Source organism: Anolis carolinensis, chromosome 1, assembly GCF_035594765.1.
Source record: "Anolis carolinensis isolate JA03-04 chromosome 1, rAnoCar3.1.pri, whole genome shotgun sequence".
NCBI classification, from domain to species: domain Eukaryota; kingdom Metazoa; phylum Chordata; class Lepidosauria; order Squamata; family Dactyloidae; genus Anolis; species Anolis carolinensis.
In genome coordinates this window covers 113660429-113684260 of record NC_085841.1, presented here as the reverse complement: position 1 = coordinate 113684260, position 23832 = coordinate 113660429, and the positions used below count along the sequence as shown (strand labels likewise).

Genomic DNA, 23832 nt, shown 5'->3' with positions numbered 1-23832 from the left:
AAGACAGGCAGACAAATGTCAGCGTGCTTGAGGAAGCAAAGACCACCAGCATTGAAGCGATGCTCCTACGCCATCAACTCTGCTGGACTGGCCACATTGTCCGAATGCCCAATCACCGTTTCCCAAAGCCGTTACTCTACTCCGAACTCAAGAACGGGAAACGTAATGTTGGTGGGCAGGAAAAGAGATTTAAAGATGGGCTTAAAGCCAACCTTAAAAACTGTGGCATAGACACTGAGAACTGGGAAGCCCTGGCTCTTGAGTGCTCTAATTGGAGGTCAGCTGTGACCAGCAGTGCTGCAGAGTTCGAAGAAGCATGAATGGAGGGCTTAAGGGAGAACCATGCCAAGAGGAAGACCTGTCAAGCCAACCCTGACTGGGACCGCCTTCCACCTGGAATCATAGAATCATAGAATAGTAGAGTTGGAAGAGACCTCATGGGCCATCCAGTCCAACCCCCTGCCAAGAAGCAGGAAATCGCATTCAAAGCACCCCCAACAAATGGCCATCCAGCCTCTGCTTAAAAGCCTCCAAAGGAGTCTCCACCACAGGGGCAGAGAGTTCCACTGTCGAACAGCCCTCACAGTGAGGAAGTTCTTCCTGATGTTCCAGTGGAATCTCCTTTCCTGTAGTTTGAAGCCATTGTTCCGTGTCCTAGTCTGCAGGGCAGCAGAAAATAAGCTTGCTCCCTCCTCCCTATGACTTCCCCTCACGTATTTATACATGGCTGTCATGTCTCCCTTTTGCCAACCTAGCAGTTCGAAAACATGCCAATCTGAGTAGATCAATAGGCGCTCCATGCAGTCATGCCGGCCACATGACCTTGGAGGTGTCTACGGACAACGCCAGCTCTTTGGCTTAGAAATGGAGATGAGCACCAACCCCCAGAGTCAGACACAACTGGACTTAACGTCAGAGGAAACCTTTACCTTTACCTTATCATGTCTTCTCTCAGCCTTCTCTTCTGCAGGCTAAACATGCCCAGTTCTTTAAGCCGCTCCTCATAGGGTTTGTGTAAACCAATGTCCTCATTGCAGGAGAACATGCAGATCAAGAATAGGTCTCTTCAGCCACCTACGGACACCCCCCCAAGACAACAGAGATGGAAGACAATTGTCCTCGAACTACGAGGGATCGCTAAGCTAAGCACAGTTGCTTGGGCGGTAACTGTCATATATTTTATAATTTTGGCCCTTCCTCTCTACTTTCCTGGTGAAAAATTCTTTTTTATTCAACTCCAATTTGTGCCCTATTAATTCTTCCATTTCCTTCTTTACCTTGTTATAGAATTCTTGTACTTTGTCGCAGTCCCAACACATATGAATATAGGAGCCAATCCCTCCATATCTGTGCCAATTTAATTTTGTTGTTAACTCAGTTATGTAAGCTATTTTGCTTGGGGTTCTATATCATTTGGACAATATTTTCCTCTGCATTTCTTTGGTCCTTATATATTTTATTTTTTTGATTGAGTTGATCCAATGTTTGATGTCTAACTTGTTACTGTTCAAGTCCTCTTTCCATATCTCAGGCAATGTTTGTTTCAATTTAAATTTTTTCCCCAATTAATTTATTGTATATAAAACCCATAAGACCTTATCTCCTTTTCTAATTTTCACTTTAAAATTTGGTCAAAATCTGTTTTTGTCCCTTCTTTTTTCCTCCAGTCCATAATCCATTCAATCAAATAAGCCAAAGTGTGGTCCTATTTCCCATCTCTCCCTCTTCCAAAGTTTAACAGAAATAGAAGCTGCTGGATAACTGCGGGTAGAAAAACAAAATCAGAGTTGGCTTTTCATGAGAATAAATGATAGAAGGTTGGTTGAGTGGCTATCATATTGGGGCGGGAGGAAATATTGATGGAGATGAGTCGATTTCCAATTATGCTGCTATTTCAGAGATTGGGAAAATATTTTAAAAGAGTTTTAAGGACCTGATCTGCTTTTAGTCAGTATTGCAAAACCACAGTCTTGCAAAGAATGCCAGCAAACAACTTCCTGCCCTAGTTAGGAAGGGGAAATTAGAACTTGATCCACATGCTATTCATCAGTGTAGGAAAATCTGTGAGTTTCACTTTGGCTCAAACTTTGATTTTTTTTAAAATCATGTTCTTTCTACCCCAAATCTGTAATTTGCAGATTCAATTCTTCAAAATCAAACCAAAATGAATTTTTTATCCAGTTTTTATCCAGTGAATCAAACCAAGCTTCAGTATTACACCTAAGGAAAGTGAGGCTCATTTATTTATTTATTTATTTATTTCCAACATTTATATCTCGCCCTTCTCACCCGAAGGGACTCAGTAATGGCAGTAATTCAATGCCTACACAAGATCAGTACATAAAATCAATTAAAACTATTAAATACAATATAAAAATTTTAAAACAATTTTAAAACAAATAGTCAGATCCATTTGTCCACAAAAACCTCGTGCTTTAGCCATAAGACAGTCCGTGTCATCTTTGCCATTATTCATTAAAAGCCTGAGCACATAACCATGTTTTTGGGCTCTTCTGAAGCCCAAAAATGCTGGAGCTTGTCGAATATCTCTGGGGAGGGTGTTCCACAGCTGAGGAGTCACCACCGAGAAGGCCCTGTCCCTCGTTCCCACCAGCTGCACCTGTGAGGCAGGTGGGACCGAGAGCAGGGCCTCACCAGATGACCTCATGGGTTGCATGTGGCCACAGAACCAGTAAATCCATGGGAGAACACATTTTGGTATGCTTTTTCAAGCAAATTAGGAATGGTTTTCAGACCTCAAAACTGCCCCAACCACATACAGATCTAATAGTTGACCTATTTACTTCCCCAAACTCTTTTGCAAAGAACTATTTCCTGTTCACTTTTGGGTCAAAAGAGTCACCAGAAATGATGCCGCCTCATTTGGGATACGCTAATATTGCTACCTGTTGTGGTTCCAAAGGCAAAAGTGGCCCCATCCCCTTCAAAAAAGGGCTTTTTGCTGAGAGCATTTTAAGCAAAATGCTATCAGATTTCCATTTGTCAATTTTAATTTGTGCCATGGTCTGAGTTTAAGATTAGTTCACTGTGCTAAGGACTGAGTTTAAAATTAGAATTAGCTGGTTAGTGGAAACAAAAACCCAAAACAACCCACACGCCCCCTCATACTGCATTCAGCATAGGTCCAACTCTTGACTTTGGGTTCAACTGCTGCTCCTCGTCTTCCTGGCATTTCTCTGCTGCATGAGTCTATCCAGGCAGAAATTTACTGGGATGCTGCTGCTCCCATCAGTGCATATGCTGTGGAAAGGAGCACTTCAAGATCTCTGCCCGTCACACAATTGTTAACCACACAGTATCCCTCAAGACAATAGGTACTTCTTTGCTTTATTTAAGCCAGCCTCATGGCAATTTCCAATGCAAAAAGTATATAGTATTGTTGAACTTACTTATAGCTATGCTCCCATGTTCCTTGCGTAGTGTCACAACCAACTACTGAGCCTGTACTTCCCTGTATCAAACAAAGGATAGGAATCTTTTTGCTTAGGAGGTATTGAGAAATGTTCTGGTAATTTAATAAAAGTATGCCAAGTATATTATGTACACAACCTCTGAAGTGGCAATAATATGGACAGCAGGGTGAATCAAAGCAATTTAAAAGTGACAGTGTTCATTTTAATCACCCAATACCTGGAATGATTTATATTACACAGAACTATATTATCACTAATTATTATTTTTCAACATTGTTGCTCAACCCAATAAAAAGAAACACTGGAAGCACTTAGTGAAAGAAGTTCACACCTCCTCCCTTGTCCTGAAAAGTTTTGTCTGTAGCTCCTCTTGCCATGCCAAGACCTGCAGTTGGGAGGTGGTGACAAAACAGGTTCCTTCCCACACAAAAAGCATATGTCTTCAGGACACTGTACCCTTCTCTTCAGGGCGACAGGCTGCTATTTGCTACCAATACGATGCCCTTCTCCTGCGTACACACTGTGCTGCAAACCACATCCTATGCATCACTCCTACACAAGGAGCCAAAGTCAGCCCTTTCCCTTAATTTTGCATTTAAAACGTTTGCACCTCTCATTGTTATTCTTCCCTACCTCTCATCTGTCCATGATTTCACCTGATTTGTTCAAATTGCTTATCAGAAGATGACAACTTGTTTGGCTCAATAAATTGCCAACATATACTTTTACTGCTTACCCCTACTGGCTTGTCCTAGAGACCATCCACATTGCAGAATTATAGCAGATTGACACCAGTTTAGTTTCTATAGCTCCATCCTATGGAATCCTGGGGTTTGTGGTTTGCTGTGGTGACAGGGCCTTCTGACTGAGAATAATAATAATAATAATAATAATAATAATAATAATAATAATAATAATAATACATCACACACTTGGGAAGTGTTAGACTTGTGATTTTGTGATACAAAATCCAGCATATCTATCTTGTTTGCTGTGTCATAAAATAAAATAATAATAATACATTTTACTGATTAGCCCTTAGGCTATATTACAATACCAAACCAAACAAAAAGGCTTGATAAGACTTGATTACACTCTATGTAGTAAGTTAAAATAAGACACTTATAACAATACAGTAAATAAATATAAACTGAATATCTACATCATATGTCCTTATCACCACTACGATTTACCCCGATCAACCCCACATATGTGGTTCTCAAACGTATTGTTTCGCTTAAATACAGAGCTGTTTTATATGTTATTTTTTGGTCTTGGCTACACATAAAATATGTTTTTTTGATGTGAGATTCCCAATACATTGTCCATTTGATATATGGACCAAGGTACAAGTCTTTCATCTTCTGATACAATTTACAATCAAATAATACGTGTGCTATATCCAACTGAGAAGGGTAAATATTTCACAAAATTAGAAATCCCAAATTTACGTAACAATGAACCATAGCGGTTAATGTGGTGTCAAACTGCTATAATTTTCAGTGTATGGATACAGTCCTCTTCTCTTAGCTCCCAATATGTGGAGAGTGGAAGGGCTTATATCACACTCTGACATCCTCTGCTAAAACTACATCACTGCTCCTTTCAGCATTTTGCAGAATACAAGAACCAAACTATATGCACTAGAGACCTGCAGCCAGGAAAGAATCCAGAGCATTTCTTAAGTGATCAGCATAATTTCCCATTAGTTCGCTTTCCTCATTATGGAAGGCACAACGATACACTTCTGCAAATTACATTATCATAAAAGGTAAGGAAAGTGATGAGTCAAAAAAAATCTTGTGTCTATAAATAGATCTGTCGCTAAGTCATTGTGGTTTCTATGGTAGATGTGACCTATTTATGCCCTTATTTATTCATCTGGGTAACAAGTATAATAGTAGCTTGCTTAGCAGTTAACAACAACTGGAATAGTGTGGGATTTAATTTAATTAGTGTTTATAAAATACTTAATGGTGTAGACAATTATGTAAGACAATAAAACTTTGCTGAACCCTCTTGTATAGACAAGAATACTGAATGATGACACATTTGTCCTTACAGAAAAAGGAGGGCCAGAGGAGATGTTGAAATTAAGTGGGCTTGCCCACGGGCTTGTTTCAAAGGAGATTTTTGAAATAAAAAGTTATTGGTATCTATTGTAGTCACTAGGATCTGTTGCTTTGTAACTCCGTGCTCTGTTTTTAGCTCTGAAACCACTCCAAATGGATGGTTTACCACTTCTAATTCTGCCAAAACATGTGCCAAACCCTTTGTGATGACTCATGGGCCATGTAGTCCCGTTCCTAGCGCTGTTGTGACAGATGAAGAGGAAAACTTAGGTTTCCCACCGTTTCAGCCAGAATTGGAGCTTTCACAGCCAGAGATGGAGCCCCTGCACCTGCAGGAGATTTGCCTCCCAGAAGTTGCCCAAACAAGCTCTGAGCCAAAATCTCCCCCTTTTTCTCGCCGTGATTATTATCAACAACAGAAGGGAGCTCAACAGGCTAATCGCAGAAGCCTGAGAATCGCCGCCAAACAAATGGTTGATTAAGCCTGCTTCCCATGGGAATCTTTAGGGAGTCATGCATCTGGACTCAGAGAATGGCTTTCGGTTCTGGTTCCCCAGAGAATTGTTCTCTGGCGGGAAAACGAGACCCTACTTAGGTGTTTTGCCCACGTAGGAATCTTGCGGAGTCAATTCGTCAGCTCCGGGAGTAGGTTGTGTGTGGACTACGCTGCTCCCGCGTTCAAGTTCTTGTTCCCGTTTCCAGCCTTGCTTTTGCCTTCCAGGACCTTGTTTTGCTTCCTGGATCTCGCCACGAATTCACCACGGATCTTGTTTTTGCTCCTCGTTTCTTGTTGCCTTGAATCAAGCCTTGTGTTCCAAGAATCAAGTTTACTTCCTAGCCTTGCTTAAGTTTCATGGACTAAAGGACCTTGTCATCTCCCCTCACTTTGCTTGGCAAAGTGAGTGTTTCGGTTACTGGATTACAACTTTGGACCTTAATATTTTATATTGGACATTGTTTTCCTGGACTATAATTGACCTTTCCTGAAAGGTCTTCTTCTGAACTATATTCTACACTTATTTTTATTGACTTTACATATTTCCTTAATAAAGATATTAGATAGATTCTGGCCTCTGTGTATGGTTATTGGTGCTCTGCAGCCTGGGTCTTGACAGTTTGACTCCGCCACCCTAAGCACCAATCAACCTTGGCCAGAATGTCTACCGGAGCCGGACCGGGTGACCAACCACTCAGCTACACCATTTCCAAGGATGAAGTGGACAGAATCCGTGATATGCTCCATACGCAGGAGGGGGAAATACGGGGCTTGAAGGAACGCGGAACCCGTCTCCCTGCCCTGGCGTTGCCAACCAAGTTTTCTGGAGAAGCTTCCAAGGTTCATGTTTTCCGTCGCCAATGCCAGGCATACCTAGAAGCCCGTAATGCCGAGTTTCCCCAAGAAGACATCAAGGTGGCGTGGATTTACAGTCTCCTAGACGGGCCAGCGGCCAACTGGGCGACGGCGCTGTTCGATCAAGCCTCCCCACACTTAAGTTCAGCGCAAAACTTCTTGGATCACCTTAAGGCAACTTGGGGGATCGAGGACAATTTAGAGGCGGCCGGCCACAAACTCCGGCGCCTTTCCCAAGGGGACAGGCCCTTGTCCCAGTACATAGCTGAGTTCCGAGTGCTGGCTCACAACACCGGTTGGAATGACATAGCCCTCAGAGGACAGTTTCGGGAGGGTCTCAACATCGAGATGTTGGAAGAAATCTCCAAGGTGGACCCTCCAAACTCTCTTGAAAGACTCATTGATCAATGTTTACGAGCTGAAGTCATGCTTGCCAACAGAAAGCAGTGGACCCGAGGCCAGAGTGGAAGAGCTGGAGCAAAACCTCCCGCTCCCGCCGGCATCCAGCCGCGTCCAGTGTGGAGACCCCCGCCACCAGCCCCATACCCCAGAGGAAGCGAGGAGGTGCCGATGCAGTTGGGCAATGTGCGTCCCAGACTAGATGTTGCCGAAAAGGCCCGCCGCCAACGTTTAAACCTCTGTTGGTACTGCGGAAACGGGGGCCACTTTGCCAGAGAGTGTCCAGCCAAAGGAAAGCCCGCCGCTCGACTGGCGGCGGCGTCCTCCGTGGAGACGGAGACGGCCGAGGCGGCTGGCGCAAAGCCGGCAGGGGAAGCCAGCGACCGGGCGTAGAGAGGCTCGCCAACCCGGTCAAAAACCCCACTCAAGAGCCGCCAACCGGGGTCCTATTTCTCCTAGTGGTCACCTTGTGGTCAGCGAAAAAAGGACCCGTCATGATCCATGCCATGATAGACTCAGGAGCGACAAACAATTTCATTGATAGAGAGTATGCCGACTCTCTGGGATTACAGTATCACGATTTCAAGAACGCCCGGGTGGTGCAAGCCATAGATGGCCGCCCCCTAAAGACAGGTCCAGTAAGCCAATGGACTGAACCCACCAGAATGTGGATAAGGGAACATATGGAAGAGATTTCCTTCTTTGTTACCGAGGTTCCTCATTTCCCTGTGATTCTAGGGATCCCATGGCTGACACTCCACGACCCCAGCATCTCTTGGACCAACAGAGAACTGCAGTTTGCTTCTAAATATTGCCAAAACCATTGTCTTGTAGCCAAGGTCTGCCATGCCACAGACGCTGAATCCATCATCACCTTGCCCAAGAAATACTCAGACTTTTGGGATGTTTTCAATGAGAAGGAAGCCGAGAAACTGCCCCCGCATAGGCCTTATGATTGTGCCATTGACTTGGTGGAGGGGCCCCCGATCCCGCGAGGACATCTCTACTCCCTGACTGAACCAGAGCAAGAAGCTCTCAGGGAGTTCATAGAGTCAAACCTCCGCAAGGGGTTCATCAGACCCTCTCAATCCCCAGCCGCTTCCCCAGTGATGTTTGTGAAAAAGAAGTCAGGGGACCTACGCTTGGTGGTAGACTATAGAGCATTGAACAATATCACTAGGCGGAACCGTTATCCCCTGCCTTTGATCTCGGACCTATTAGATCGGCTTCGAGGGGCCAAGGTTTACACCAAGCTGGATCTTCGGGGGGCTTATAATCTAGTTCGCATCAGGGAGGGGGACGAGTGGAAAACCGCCTTCCAAACTAAATTCGGATTATTCGAGTCCCTGGTCATGAATTATGGTTTATGTGGAGCTCCCGCAACGTTCCAGCATTTTGTCAATGATATTTCAGGATTATCTAGATCGGTTCTTGATCATCTACCTGGACGATTTTTTGGTGTTTTCTAGATCACAATCGGAACATGAGAACCACGTCAGAATGGTGTTACAACGATTGCGGGATCATGGACTTTATGCCAAGCTGGAAAAATGCGCTTTTGATCTACAAGAGGTAGATTTTCTGGGATACCGTGTCTCACCACTAGGGCTCTCCATGGACCCGGCAAAGGTTTCAGCAGTATTGGAATGGCGGGCGCCAACCAACAAGAAAGAGGTGCAGCGTTTCTTGGGGTTCGCGAACTATTACCGCAAGTTCATTCCAGACTTTGCCCGCTGGTCTGATCCAATCACCAGCTGCATCCGTGGGAAACAGCCCTTCCGCTGGACGGAACAAGCAGAGAAAGGGTTCCAGCAACTAAAGAAATTATTCACGTCCCAGCCAATCCTTCAGCACCCAGATCCTAAAACCCCTTTTGTTGTGCAGGCTGACGCCTCCGATGTGGCAATTGGGGCTGTACTCTTGCAACCAGTGGGAGGTCATCTTCACCCTTGTGCCTTTTACTCCCGTCAACTAACAGCCCCAGAGAGAAATTACACTATTTGGGAAAAAGAACTTTTGGCCATAAAGGCAGCCTTTGAAACTTGGAGACATTGGTTAGAAGGGGCCAAATTCCCCATTGAGGTCCATACTGATCATCGGAATCTAGAGCATCTAAGAACTGCCCGCAAGTTAAATCAGAGGCAACAGCGCTGGGCTTTATTCTTTGAACGTTTTGACTTCCAGATTCATTATGTAACCCCAGCTCAGACCAAGCAAGCAGATGCTCTATCACGGAAACCAAAATACGCTGCAGGGCGCAGAGAGACCTTTGAATCCCAATTGCTGCAGCCCGAGAACTTTGCCACGCTCACAGTGGGGAACACCAAATCCACTCCAATTGAATCAACTCCCTCTTCTCCAGGGCCCCTTTGTGCTCAGGAAATCAGGGCCAGTCAACAGGCGGATGCCTGGGCTCAAGATCAACTTCGTCAAGGACTACAATTTCCCTTCTCGCTTAAGGATGGGTTACTTTGCTATAGAAATCACGTCTACATCCCTCCCGGACCGGGCAGGGAAAAGGCACTTTGTCTGTGTCATGACTGCAAGCCAGCAGGGCATTTCGGACTATTTAAAACCATGCATTTGATCCTAAGAGATTTCTGGTGGCCCAAGATCCGCAAGGATGTGGAAAATTATGTCAATACCTGCCCGGTATGCCAGCGTTCCAAGACAAGAAGGGAAAAGCCCTCAGGGCTACTGCATCCCCTTCCTACACCATCCCGTCCATGGGAAATAATTTCTGCGGATTTTATCACTGACCTACCACCTTCCTTTGGATTCACCACGATCCTAGTGGTGGTGGACCTTTTTACCAAATTAGCCCATTTCATTCCCTGCAATGGCCTCCCCACGGCCAAGGAGACTGCAGATTTATTCCTTCAGCATGTTTTCAGATTACATGGATTGCCCAAGAGTTTGGTCACTGACCGTGTGTCCCAATTCACCTCTCGTTTCTGGAAAGCACTACAAAAACTATTGGGCATAGACTCTCGTTTATCTTCGGCTCACCATCCCCAAACGGATGGGCAAACTGAGCGCACCAATGCCACTTTGGAACAATACCTTCGCTGTTATGTAAACTATCAGCAGGACAATTGGGCTTCCCTGTTGCCGCTGTCGGAGTTTGCCTACAACAATGGTGTCCAGGCTTCAACCAAAGAAACCCCGTTCTTTGCAAACTACGGCTTCCATCCACGTTTCTTTCCTTCTGTCATTGAAACCTCAGAAGTTCCCGCAGCAGAGGACTGGCTGCAAGAACTCACAGCGGTGCAACAACTTTTGCTCCAGCAACTAGATCAAGCCAAGGAGGACTATAAACGCCACGCTGACAAACATCGCCAGCCGGGGGCCGAAATCAAGGTAGGAGACCGGGTTTTTCTATCCACTCGCTTCTTGCCCTCCCACCGTCCCTGCCGGAAGTTAGATGCCCGTTTCATTGGTCCCTATCCAGTGGTGGCGCAACTTAACCCCGTGACTTTCAAACTTCAACTTCCGCGTTCTATGCGCATTCATCCAGTGTTTCATCGCTCCCTGCTCCTTCCGGCGGATGGTGTGCGCCCTGATGCAGACCGGCCGGCCCCCGCTCCTGTTTTGGTGGATGGGGAGGAGGAGTTCGAGGTTCAGGACATTTTGGATTCTCGCTTTCATCGCCGCCGCCTTCAGTATCTCATTGACTGGGTGGGTTTTGGCCCCAAAGAACGCTCTTGGGAAGACGCTTCCTCAGTCCATGCCCCCGATTTAACCCGCCGCTACCATCAGACCTACCCCGCCAAGCCGCGGCCCCGCACCTCGGGGAGAGAGCCCATTTTTGAGAGGGGGCTTGAGGAGGGGGATAGTGTGATGACTCATGGGCCATGTAGTCCCGTTCCTAGCGCTGTTGTGACAGATGAAGAGGAAAACTTAGGTTTCCCACCGTTTCAGCCAGAATTGGAGCTTTCACAGCCAGAGATGGAGCCCCTGCACCTGCAGGAGATTTGCCTCCCAGAAGTTGCCCAAACAAGCTCTGAGCCAAAATCTCCCCCTTTTTCTCGCCGTGATTATTATTAACAACAGAAGGGAGCTCAACAGGCTAATCGCAGAAGCCTGAGAATCGCCGCCAAACAAATGGTTGATTAAGCCTGCTTCCCATGGGAATCTTTAGGGAGTCATGCATCTGGACTCAGAGAATGGCTTTCGGTTCTGGTTCCCCAGAGAATTGTTCTCTGGCGGGAAAACGAGACCCTACTTAGGTGTTTTGCCCACGTAGGAATCTTGCGGAGTCAATTCGTCAGCTCCGGGAGTAGGTTGTGTGTGGACTACGCTGCTCCCGCGTTCAAGTTCTTGTTCCCGTTTCCAGCCTTGCTTTTGCCTTCCAGGACCTTGTTTTGCTTCCTGGATCTCGCCACGAATTCACCACGGATCTTGTTTTTGCTCCTCGTTTCTTGTTGCCTTGAATCAAGCCTTGTGTTCCAAGAATCAAGTTTACTTCCTAGCCTTGCTTAAGTTTCATGGACTAAAGGACCTTGTCATCTCCCCTCACTTTGCTTGGCAAAGTGAGTGTTTCGGTTACTGGATTACAACTTTGGACCTTAATATTTTATATTGGACATTGTTTTCCTGGACTATAATTGACCTTTCCTGAAAGGTCTTCTTCTGAACTATATTCTACACTTATTTTTATTGACTTTACATATTTCCTTAATAAAGATATTAGATAGATTCTGGCCTCTGTGTATGGTTATTGGTGCTCTGCAGCCTGGGTCTTGACACCCTTGCCATTTGAAACTTGTGTCTTATCGTATGTTTTTTGAAGTCTCAGAGGTGTGTTTTGATCCTAATATGTCACTTCTGAGAACCAAAAAGTGTGGTGGTTTGAGTGCTAGACTAAAATCGCCATTCGAATCCCCACTCAAACATGGAACTGGGTAATGTCTGGCTAGTCAAGGACTCTCAGTCTCAGAGGGAGGCAAAGGTAAATCGCCTCTGAACAAATCTTACCAAGAAAACCTCATGATAAGTTCACCTTATGGTCATTCCAAGTCAGAAATTATTTGAAGGCATACAACAACAGACATGTATTGTGGCATTTTGGGGGCATCAAGACCCAGAATGGTGATGCAGCATAATGGGTATAGATTATGCTCTTTCACAGGAAAAGAATAATCTGTAAATCAGAAAATGCCCGGTTCAAGTTATTACTTCAACCAATAATGCAACATATTGAATTCAGCAAAAAACACAAGGGCCACTATTCTCTGACCTCATACCTTATCTGTAATATACAACAGTTTAAGGAAATGTGATGTGGATACTTGAAGTAGATTGATCAAGTTTAAACCTGTGAAATGTACTATGCTAAGAATGATCTTCCTTCTCCTAGTGTCACCCATGCCTTTAGCATCCAAAACAGGGCACAGAAGGAAGGCACAGGGTAAAAAGGCACTTTGGACTCCAATTTTCAGGGGTTGATCTTTCAGAGTCATATAAGTACTCCAGGTATTAATTTCACTTGGGTGCTCCAGCAGAAAGAGTTTGATTCTCTTGTTCAAGAAAGGGAAAAGGACACGTTAAGTGATTCACTATTCCCTCTGCATTCCCTTGTTACCATGCACATTATAGGAGAGCATGAGTTCTCACATTATGACAGTCACTTTTGTGAATGAAGAGGTCCTTCAACTCACAGAAGGGCTATTCTGCATTCAAGCTATTTAGATTAAATTGTCAAATATTTATTTAGTCAGCCTTTCACATTTGCTGGGGTTAACCAACCTATGGCCCTCCAGGCGTTTGGGACTCCAGTTCCCAGAAGTACTAGCCAGTTTGTCCAACGGTCAGGAATTCAGAGAGCTGAAGTCCAAAACACCTGGAGGGCCGCAGAATGTGAAGGCCCAGGTTAACACACAGGGCCCCCAGGAACATGAAAAAAATGCAAAAAAAGAAATGGCTATTTTTTTTTTACCTGAAAGAACACCTCTTTAGGAATTTTTAGGTCTTCCACAATCGTCTATGGTCAATTTCCGCTGGAAGCTGACCAGAGAATCACATTAGTAGACCTAGAGATTCCGAGAAAAATGTTCTCTTTAGAAATATATATAAGCCCTTGAGTATGACTGGAGGAAGTTGATCATATGGTCATACTAGAAGACACTGAGATTCCAAGAGAGAACATTTTAATCAAATCTATGAAAAATCAAATCTATAAAATCAAAACTGCAAATATGGAAGGACAGCTGTAGATAGGGGTTGAGATAAAGGTTTCTTAGCACAACTGAATTGTTGTTCAATTTACCAGTGACAGGCTGTCTGTATTTATCACCAATTATTTTTATGAATAGCTACTGTCAAGTACAAAGCTGTCATAATCTGTACTTTCTGAATGTTGTTTCCTTCTGTTTTCATGCTGAAATTTCTCGGCCTCCCCTTCACACCTTCTACCATGCATGCATGTGTGTGTGTCTCTGTGTACCTGTGAGTTAGGACAACACCTCACGTATCTGAAGAATCAGGCTCTTGTCTACAAAAGCTTATGCTTTAGTGAATGTTTCAGTCTTTAAACTGCCAAAGATGCTTGCTTCTAAGTTGAAGATAGATATTTACAGTGTATTTTTAGGTTGCTTGGGGGAGGATATTATCATAAGTTTACTTGGCATTTGCATTTTATAACTCAATACCCATTCTAGGGGCACTCTAAAAAATTAAAATTAATGGCAATATATTCAAATCTATTATGTGGAAAATAAATAAATATTTAAATTAATCACACTGGAAATACTGCAGGTTTTTTTTCTCTAAACGATGAAAAATTCAGACTTGGTGTGGTTAATCCACGGAACAGGAAGCCTAATGGTGCAATCCTATGAACGTATACTCAGATATAATTCTGACTCAACTCAAATAGGTCTCTGCTGTATTGAGACACAGGTAAAAATCACAGGGTTGTAACAGTATACAGAGATGGCAACCGACTTCTAGTATCTTTCACTTTTAAACAAGCAAGCTACAAACAAAATTTCTTTTAAAAACATGCTACAATTTATGAACACTCCAAGTAAAGAAGAAAATACACAGTGAAGTTCTTGTAATTCTCACATGTACAAATACAAGCACTTACTATCTGTGCTTTAATAAGGCTGTGAAACAGTAGCATGACAAATAACTTACAACCATCATTTTCTTAAAAAAAAATGAAATGTAATGCTGTTTGTATCGGATGTCAAAGCCTGCACAGGAAACATCTAGTTTGAATTTCTGCATCAATGTGTTATGATAGATTTTCCCTAATTTCGAATGCACCGTATTTTTTTGTCTCTATACTGTTCTCTTTAACCTGAGCTGCAGGTTGCACAAAAAGGTATTCTGAATATAAGCTTGGTAAAGTTCTATCAGAGTAAACTGCAATTTTCTGAGGTTTTATACCAGGTTGGAAATTTACAAAAGCAGTATTCCATATATATACTTGTGAATAAGTTGAAAAAAATGTTAACAAAAAATTGACAACAAAAATTTGGACTGATTTATACATGGATTTCTACTCTGTTTGCTGCAGTGCTGCTTCTGGCCTTTTGTATGCCTCCTTGAAAAAAATGGCGGCAGCAGGATGACCATAGTGGGTTTGGGGTGTGGTATTGGCTCCCACGTAGCCCTACAGTGTCACTGGTAGACCAGGAGCCAGAAGAAAGGAGCATCTGCCATCAGAGCCAGAGCAGGAACAACAGGTAAGATGGGAGGCAGCCTGGGCAAAAGAGAGGTTGCCATTTTCCACTTGCATGTTCATGTAAATTTTTATAGGGGGAAGGAAGAGTTGAACTAAACTTTGTTTCTTGCTCCTGATTGTGTTAGTCCTCGTTGCCAACCAGTATTGAGTAACAAAGCTCATTCCAACTCATTGTTTTATCTTAGGCGAAACACACAGCTCACATAAAGCAAGACCTGCTTTTATCTGAATGAATTTCTAGACATCCCATCATTTAATTAATAAGGAATACATTTCTTAGTCCTCTGAAGAAACACAGAACAGATCCTGATGACGTGGCAGGAAATCAAGCTGCCTACATTTCTAAACGGATAACACTATTCTGCTAAGAATCCCAGGACGCAAGAACACCATAATTAGTACTCAACTAGCAAAATATCCATAAACTTCATTGTGAGACTGTGCCTCTCTCTATATATATATTTATATTTATCTGTAAACAGACACTGTGAAATGAAATGAGGTTAAAGAGGAAGTGAGAGAATAGTTTGATCCTACAGCAGATTCCATCATTGGGACCAAGAGTGTTTCCAGAAGTAGGAATTGGATTTTGTCAATCCTTGCTGCCTCTTCTTCTACCTGTTCCATTATTTTGGTTGCTGCTTGTTGTAATTTCTTGAATCTTCACGAAGACTCTTGAAGGTTTGTGAGGGTGACTTAAGGTTTGAAGGAATAAATGTTGCTGCTGGTACCACAAATTGCTATAAAATTGTCTAAGGGAAGATAAACAATCTCACAACTGTCTATCACACTTCCCTTGTCTACAGTAGTCCTAAGTCATCTTGCATTTTAGGTTTCAGGTTATACTAACAGCATTTTATTTTTACTGAAGGGAGGAATGACAGCCATTCTCTTACACATCAAGCTCTGAAGTATTTTGACATAGATTGTGTTTTATGGTCAGCATTACTAACCTTCCATGACTGGAAAATCTTATTTGTCAAAAAGTAAAGGAGTGAAGTATAATACACTGGACAGGTGTGTCTAAGTTGCTTCTTGCAATCTCTAGGCACTACCATTAGCTACTGGCCACCAGTGATCACTAGTCATTTAGAATCAAGCCTGCCCTTATTTGCCTAGCCCCATTTTAGCCTGTAATGTTGGAGTATATTAAAGTAAGGAATTGGCATGTTATGTTTTTGATGTTTTATATTTTTCTTTCCTGCATGGTTTTGCTCAAAATATATCTCTTTTGATAATTCCCTGCAACACACAATAAATAATGGAGCACAAGGCAGTAGCTTTTGGGTTGTGTCAAGAAAGTCTTCCACTACTTTTCTGTAGCACAGTTTAGTATGAACAAAGCAACCTCTCTGCCAAATACATTGGAAAGAAATCATGAACAGCAGGGCCACTGTTATTTTGCAGATTCTAAAACAGGAGTACAACTGATATATGTGTCCAGCAATCTGATGGCTGCCAAGATAGCAAGAACCTACAAATGCAAAATCGCCAATTCTTTTCCAGCTACTGAGATGTGATTCCCAGGACCCATAGCATTATTTATTTCAATGCTCAAATTCCTAACCTAAGCTATAAATGGGATTTGGGACAAAAGATTGGGGAATTTCCTTTAAAAATATAACAACAACAACAACAACAACAACAACAACTTAATATAATAATAAGTTTATTTATATACCCCTCCACCACCTCCCCGAAGGGACTCAGGGCTCCGGGACCAAGCCCTGAGCAAACAACAATAGAATTCCCCTCCTAAGGGCAAGGGAACTGTAAAATAAAAAAAACAAAAAACCTAACTAGACTTATTGGAAAGTAATTGCATTTTCAGCCACTGCAATGTGGGAGATAACAGCAAAGTCTTGTGGTTATGCCAAAGCCCAATCAAAATTTACTTTTTCTAGACCTTAAGTGTCTAGGGGGAAACCCTACAATTCGGGCACCCACACAATTTTTAAAAAGTTCTGTGGAAGAAAAGAGGTAATGGACTGAGGTTTTTATAACCTTTTAAACATGTTCTGTACTGCCAAAGTCTCACGCTATGGCTTTCCATTTGGAAAGAAAAAACTGATGAATCAAGAAAAACTTTGAAGTTTTTATTTCCCTGTGACTTCTCTCCCTACACCACAAAAGACACTGCATATACTGTATCTAAAGGCATCTAGGGGAAAAAGAAGAAGAGTTGGCAACCCAGTCTGCTCTTTGCAATCCTTTTGGTGCTTTATCCTATTTCCTCTTGTATTCAACCACTCTTTATGGTTCAATGTCGAGGTCAGGCATGTCACCGTCTGCCAACAGAGCTGCTATCATTGACCCAGTATTATAAGAAGCAGCGAATGGAGGATGGAAGGGAAATAGAATTCGGGAATCTTAAAAATGGCAGCAACCCGCTGAGACAGCAAACTAAGGAGGAAAGAAAATTACATTCAGATTAAGACGAGCCTTCTTAAACCCAGGCAAAAAGTTGCTTCTTATGCAATTTTGTTCTGTTGTCAGATCTGGAGATGTAACACATTCTTTGCATCCTTTCTACCTCTCCCTGAATTATATCCCCATTAAAATGAAGATTATAAAGCTAAAGATTAGAAGGAGAGACCAAGCTTGAACCTGTGATTCAGCACATTCTAATGGTTCGCAAGAACGCCAATCCATATACTATTGAAAGATAGAAACAGTCTATTATGTGTATTGATTTGGAGCACTTTGTCAGCACTAATGATGTTATCTCATTAAAAGAGATAAATGCCTTTCAGTTCTAGCAAAGCATCTGCTTCTTACTGTGGTGCAAGCTCTACGGTGGGTCCCTCAGCCGCTGTATGTGCAAACACCATCCAAAATCCAACACAACAAGCCTTTAAGGGTTTCTAACCAAGTCATTTCTTTTTAATTGCGTTATATGTTGCTTTCATATGCTCTCTGGTAAAAACCTTGTGTGAGCAGACTAGTATGGATAAAGTGGAAGAGGGCTGCAAAGTGAAGCCTCACAAACAAATTAAAAAGGTGTCATTTGACATTTCTGAACCTTGCTATTAGCTGACTCTTGAAAGCGCAGTAAACTACATGGTAGCCACTTACATCAGGTGAAATAGTAGGTGAAATATCACCATCATCAGTAGGAGAAATTTTAAATAGACAATTATTCAGCTGATTCCTACTTAACAACACTACCATACACAAGGCAATACAATGTTTTCCACTTGCTAAAATTAAAAAGTAGTAATTTGCTGTAATGAATGTTTTATACACAAGTCCTTTTTTGTGTGGGGTGTTTCAAATACACATTATTAAAATGTTTCTATTTACTAGCATTACTAATATTCTTCCACATTAGACTGTTCGGTGTGAGAACACAATTTTTAAAATTCCAGATGTTCACCACCAGCACCCTGGTTGTCCAGCTACAAGCTATAATAAGATTGCTTTGATCTTATTGGAGAATATTCCATTCATCTGTCATTGTACACATCAGGAGAGCCAGCTTCCAGACACTGCGCAAGACAAGAGGAGGTGACCCTTCAGAAGTTTTGGACTATGATTTCCAGTATTTGCTGGACTTTATGGGGATTACTCATGTAAACTTCTGGAAGGCAACAAGTTGGAAGAGGCATGCATACAGAACCATACTTGCATTAATGAGATTTTTTTTCATATCAGGAGCAACTTGAGAAATTGCAAATCGCTTCTGGAGTGAGAGAATTGGCTGTTTGCAAGGACATTGCCCTGGGGATGCCTGGATGTTTGATACTTTTACCATCCTTGTGGGAGGCTTCTCTCATGTCTCCACATGGAGAGCTGGAGCTGACAGAGGGAGCTCACCCGCTCTCCCCAGATTCGAACCACCGACCTGTTCAGCAGTCCTGCCGGCACAAGGGTTTAACCCACTGCGCCACAGCAGTCTTTCACTGGGTAAGTTCAGGAGTGAAGTCAGAATTTCCTACAAAGACGGTGATTCTCTAAATTGGAGAGTTTTATCGGGCAACTATTTTCAACTTATTACTACCCCAACCACCCCCTTTTTGAAGCACTATCGTATAACCAGGATCAAATAGTTGCGGAACAGTAAGCTTTCCATAATACAGCACAGTCTTTGTGATTTGCTTATCATTAAGATAATACTTTTCATAGTTATGTTCGTGTAATGCAAAAAGCAATTTCTATAAAACAGTTACCCAAAATATTTTATTTAAGTAATTGTATCTAGCAAGATTGCAAAGCATTCACAATCCATCTCACTGAAATATACTACTTCTTTTTTTTGAAGTAGCCCTGTGCGCTTTTGTGGAGAACTTTGGCTTCATGTCACCTGATAAGTGTATATGAAGAATAAGGTGCAATTTCTCCACGAACCACAGTATGACATACCACACTAATATTGCACAGTATATTAAGGCATTGCAGAATATTATAGCATTAAAAATGATCCAAGTCCAACAGAGGAAAACCACTGCACACCACAAAGGAAAAATAGCTCTGTGCCTGTTACTCCTCCCCACTAATCATTCATACATTGGATTCCATTTTACACACATTCATATAATGTCTTCGACAAAACAAGCAAAGGAGGGTGACAATTTTTCAAAATTATGTTAATTAAGCAGTTGCTCTCATGTCAGCTGTAAGTCTTCAAAATGGACATTGCCCAAGGTACCAGGCCACATAGCTCTTGTATTTTAGCTTACCTAAATTCCTACAAACCAGCCTTTATCAGCTGTGCACACCTGACATGTGTTTAGGCTATAGCTCCTATTATCCCCAGTTAACAGGACCACTGGCTGAAAATGATGGAAGTTTTTGTCCAACAGATAATTGCTGTTAACAGCATATCAGAGTCTGCCACTTGATTCGTTACAATTTAGCAGTTGTTTTAACCACTGGAAATGGGAAATGTTTATTATTTTTCTGTCACCCTGAAAACTTCTTAGATCAAATTTGAAAAAGTATATGTTCTAAAATAAATCATGTTTGAATAGCTAGGTATGTAAGTGTAAACAGATCATGAATTCAGATTAAGACTATCACAATCAAAGTCGGAGGGGGGAGAGGATAAAAGAAGCATGCTTTTCAAGCAAAGCCTAAGTATAACCAGGTAGCTTTCTTGAGATAATACACCAGTACTCAAAATGGGTATTATTAATATGATAAACCAGTTTATAAACAATTTTGCTTCAGTCATCTAGGCTGCAAGCCTAAATACATTTACTTGGAAGTAAACTCCATTTGCATTCAATTGATTTTTCTTTCAAGTAGACATATTCAGGATTGCACTGTGAATACATCTCTTATCAAGACCTTTCATAATTCGACATTTATATTGCGAAGAAAACATTTCATGTTGGGAGCACATATTTGAATATAACATTTGCTTAAAATTCTTATCCTGAATACAGAAGTATACAGCTTTTAGAATAGACTTTAGTTTATTGCACTTCCTAGATTTTCCAGTTATTCGAAGTCGGTTCATTGTACCTGAATGGCTTCCAGGGACTACTCTAAAGGATTAAAAAGCGCTGTATGTAACTCAATCAGGGCAGCCTTTTCTCTAAAAATAAGGGGCTTACCGATTTCAGGAAGCTATGAAAAAGCAGCAAATGACCAACTGAGCTGTTCCAAAGTGATTTTCACCAAAGGACACTGGCATCACTTGGGGTTCATTATCCTGTTTCAATTGTTGACACACTTGGCAGTGAGTTATTAAATATTAAGCCTCCTATGTTAGCATATGTACAAACACAATGTGATGAGAATAAGATAACTGCTATGGAAGAGCCCTGATTTTCTGTCAAAACAAATAGCTCGCTTTCCATGGTCAAGATCGGAAAGCATAGCTCAATTTGAAAAAGCAGCAGGAGCCAGATGTGGCCCATGCTGACTGGCCAGCAAATGTGTGACTGAACCTACCTTCAATTTGCTAGTACATTAGTCTGTCATTACATTTCAAAGATGAGAGAAAGGAAAATTTATATCTCAAGAAGGAGGAGCCACATTTTATCATAGCTTTGGGTCATTTAGTAGGAAAAATAAATAGGAAGTTGGTGGGTTGGGGTCAGCAAAACAGGGTTCCTAGATCCATCCTTTCCCTACCCTTCATTTACACCAGTGGTTCTCAACATGGGGTTCCCAGATGTTTTTGGCCTTCAACTCCCAGAAATCCTAACAGCTTGTAAAATGGCTACAATTTCTGGGAGTTGTAGGCCAAAAACATCTGGGAACCCCATGTTCAGAGCCACTGATTTACACTGATAGGAGCCCCCGGTGGCACAATGGGTTAAACCCTTGTGTGGGCAGGACTGCTGACTGAAGGGTTGGCAGTTCGAATCGGGGAGCGAGGTGAGCTCCTGTCTATCAGCTCCAGCTCCTAATGTGGGGACATGAGAAAAGTCTCCCACAGGATGGTAAAACATCTGGGCGTCCCCTGGGCAACATCCTTGCAAACGGCAATTCTCTCACATCAGAAGAGACTTCCAGTTTCTCAAGGCGCTCCTGACACACACAAAAAATGTACACTAATCAGCAACTTCTCTTCAGTGTTCTTTTCTCATCTTATTATGTGAGACATGGAACCTTGTGATAAAAGGGCAGGACGTATATCTAAATATGGCAGTAAATAAAAAGAATAATTCACAAACTTGATAGAACAAGGTTTGCGGATGCACCAAATTAAAAAGCAAGCAATCCATCACATTTCTCTCTGTGTGGGTATGTCTCTTGACTTCAGGCAACCTCTTGAATCTCATAGGGTTTTCTTAAACCAAGTTTACTCAGAGGCAGTTTTGCCACATCTGCACAGGCAATAAAAAACCCTGTAAGGATCAAACATATTGTCCACACAATTCATACCACAAACTCAATTCTCAGTATGACAGAGACACAAAAGCATTCATGTCAATTCCTACCATCTACACAGGCGCACACAAGGTTGCCCACTGCTATTAAGGAAATCTATTTTTGACTTCAAAAAAGGGGCAAGATTGAAAATGGAGGCAAATCTGATTTGAAAAGAAAATAAACAATGTATAGAGGGTTAAGTACACAGAGATTTCTCAGTTCCAAATTTCCTTCCCAAAGCTGCTTTTCCCTAAAAAAAGAAAAGAAAAGAAAAATGTGCCAAACTGATAGCATGGGTATCTGAGTATGCTGCGTACTTGGGCAGACACAACATCTGCTACAGCATTTTAGCAATTTTGTGGACTAGTTTTCTTGCTGATATAATAAACCTGTGCCTAGGGTGTGCAGAAATCAAAGTTCACATAAGGGAATGCTCCCCACATGGTTGTTTCCTGACAGTCATTTCTACTTTTCCTTTTTCCTACTGCTTTGTTTATTTATTTAGGTTTCAAGGACCAATCCACCACATGATCTGAGTCCCAATCCAGTCTGAAGCACCAAGTTCATTAACAGGTAAATGGAAAGTCAAAAAATTATTTAAAAAATAGCTGAAGAACCCTCATCAGATATTAAATTAGAATGTAACTCATCATATGTCCTTCTTCAATTTCAGCAATGGAAAAATGAGGAAGAAATGAGAAGGACTAGGGAGGATGTGAAGGAACCAACCAAGACACTATAATTAAAAGTAAAACATAGCTTTATAACTGAAAGTGAAACACTAGTTTTAGCACAACACACTCTATACATTATAGAAACAGTTCCTGCAGAAACAAAGCTATTTTCAATAGGAAATTGTAAGAAATCCAAGGCAGAGAAGGCGGAAGAGGATGGGAAAGGGGAGATCACAAAATAATTTTTTCTTAGTAAACATATTAGTATGGTATTCATGCATTTTATTTTTGGTACACAGACAAATCAGGTCCATTTTTCCATTATTCCAACATGCACACCTTGTTTCTTTGTTCCTTTCATCTTATAACATCCCTGTACCACCACACTGCTATTTCAAATTTTGTTTATTGTTTATTAAATGTAATTGCTACCTTTCTCCAAAAAGCGAAACTTCATTACAATGCAAAAACCAATGTCGCCCATTGGTGTTCCTCTGCTTTACCCTTCCAAACTATGGTTGCTGATTCCAACACCTGGAACATAGAAATGCAGTTAGCTCAGGCATGAAGTATATCTCCCCGACCCCTTTCATGGTATCTGATTTTTAAAACTGAATCCTTTGATGCTCACTGTTATTCTCCACCTTGCTATGGGTGCATTTAGTTGTACTAAAATTCTAAATATTTGCCCCTTCCCAGTCTGATCTGTCCAACAATCTCTGGAGAGAACAGCCTGCATTGCTCACGTTACATTCCACTCTTCCTGACATCCCAGTCATGCTGGCATCAAGACAAAGCAAAGGCCTCTTGCATCACACAGAGCTCCCCCCCCCCCCCCAACACAAATAGGTATTTCAAAATACACGTACTGTCACACATTACACACACAATCCTTTCCAGCAGCGTCCCTCGGTGCATGCACAATTGTTGCTTTAGTATTGTGAATAATCTGTTTTCAAGGAATTCCTCCGTCGGTGCTCCACCCTACTCTGTAAACTAGACATTACCTTATACAAGAATGAATCTGCTGCCTTCATCTGTCTAGCTGCTTTGCAGAAGATTTCCTACCCTCGCCAGTATCAAGAGCAATGTCTGCTCCCCCAACCCACCCACCTAACCACTCTGCTCCTCATTTAACTCCCCCTTGCCACACACACACACACAAATACACTCCCCCCTTTCACTGGCTCACTGTGTTTTTGTGTAAATGATCTCACATGACTCAACAAATCCATCTGCCTCAAGCAGGCCAAGTTTGGAGCCTTCCCAGGAAGGGAGGGAGGAAGGCAGGCAGGGAGGGAAGAATTGCTTTGTGGAAGAGACCTGGAGCTTTGCCCTTTCTCTGGCTCAAATTACCCGCCTGTCAGGCCTGACGGATTTGGCT

General features: G+C 42.2%; 1 protein-coding gene across 5 annotated transcripts in view; it reads right to left on the bottom strand.

The window, feature by feature from the left end:
- bach2 (BTB domain and CNC homolog 2) overlaps positions 1 to 23832 on the bottom strand; it is a 252056-nt gene that overhangs the window by 155969 nt on the left and 72255 nt on the right. The window contains exon 1 of one of the 5 annotated variants that reach the window (XM_062980727.1): positions 23456 to 23722. The exons of the other annotated variants lie outside the window; for them this stretch is intronic. The gene's annotated coding sequence lies outside the window, so the exon portion shown is untranslated. Of the gene's footprint in view, positions 1 to 23455; positions 23723 to 23832 lie in introns of those variants that run through there. 5 annotated transcript variants of the gene reach the window in all.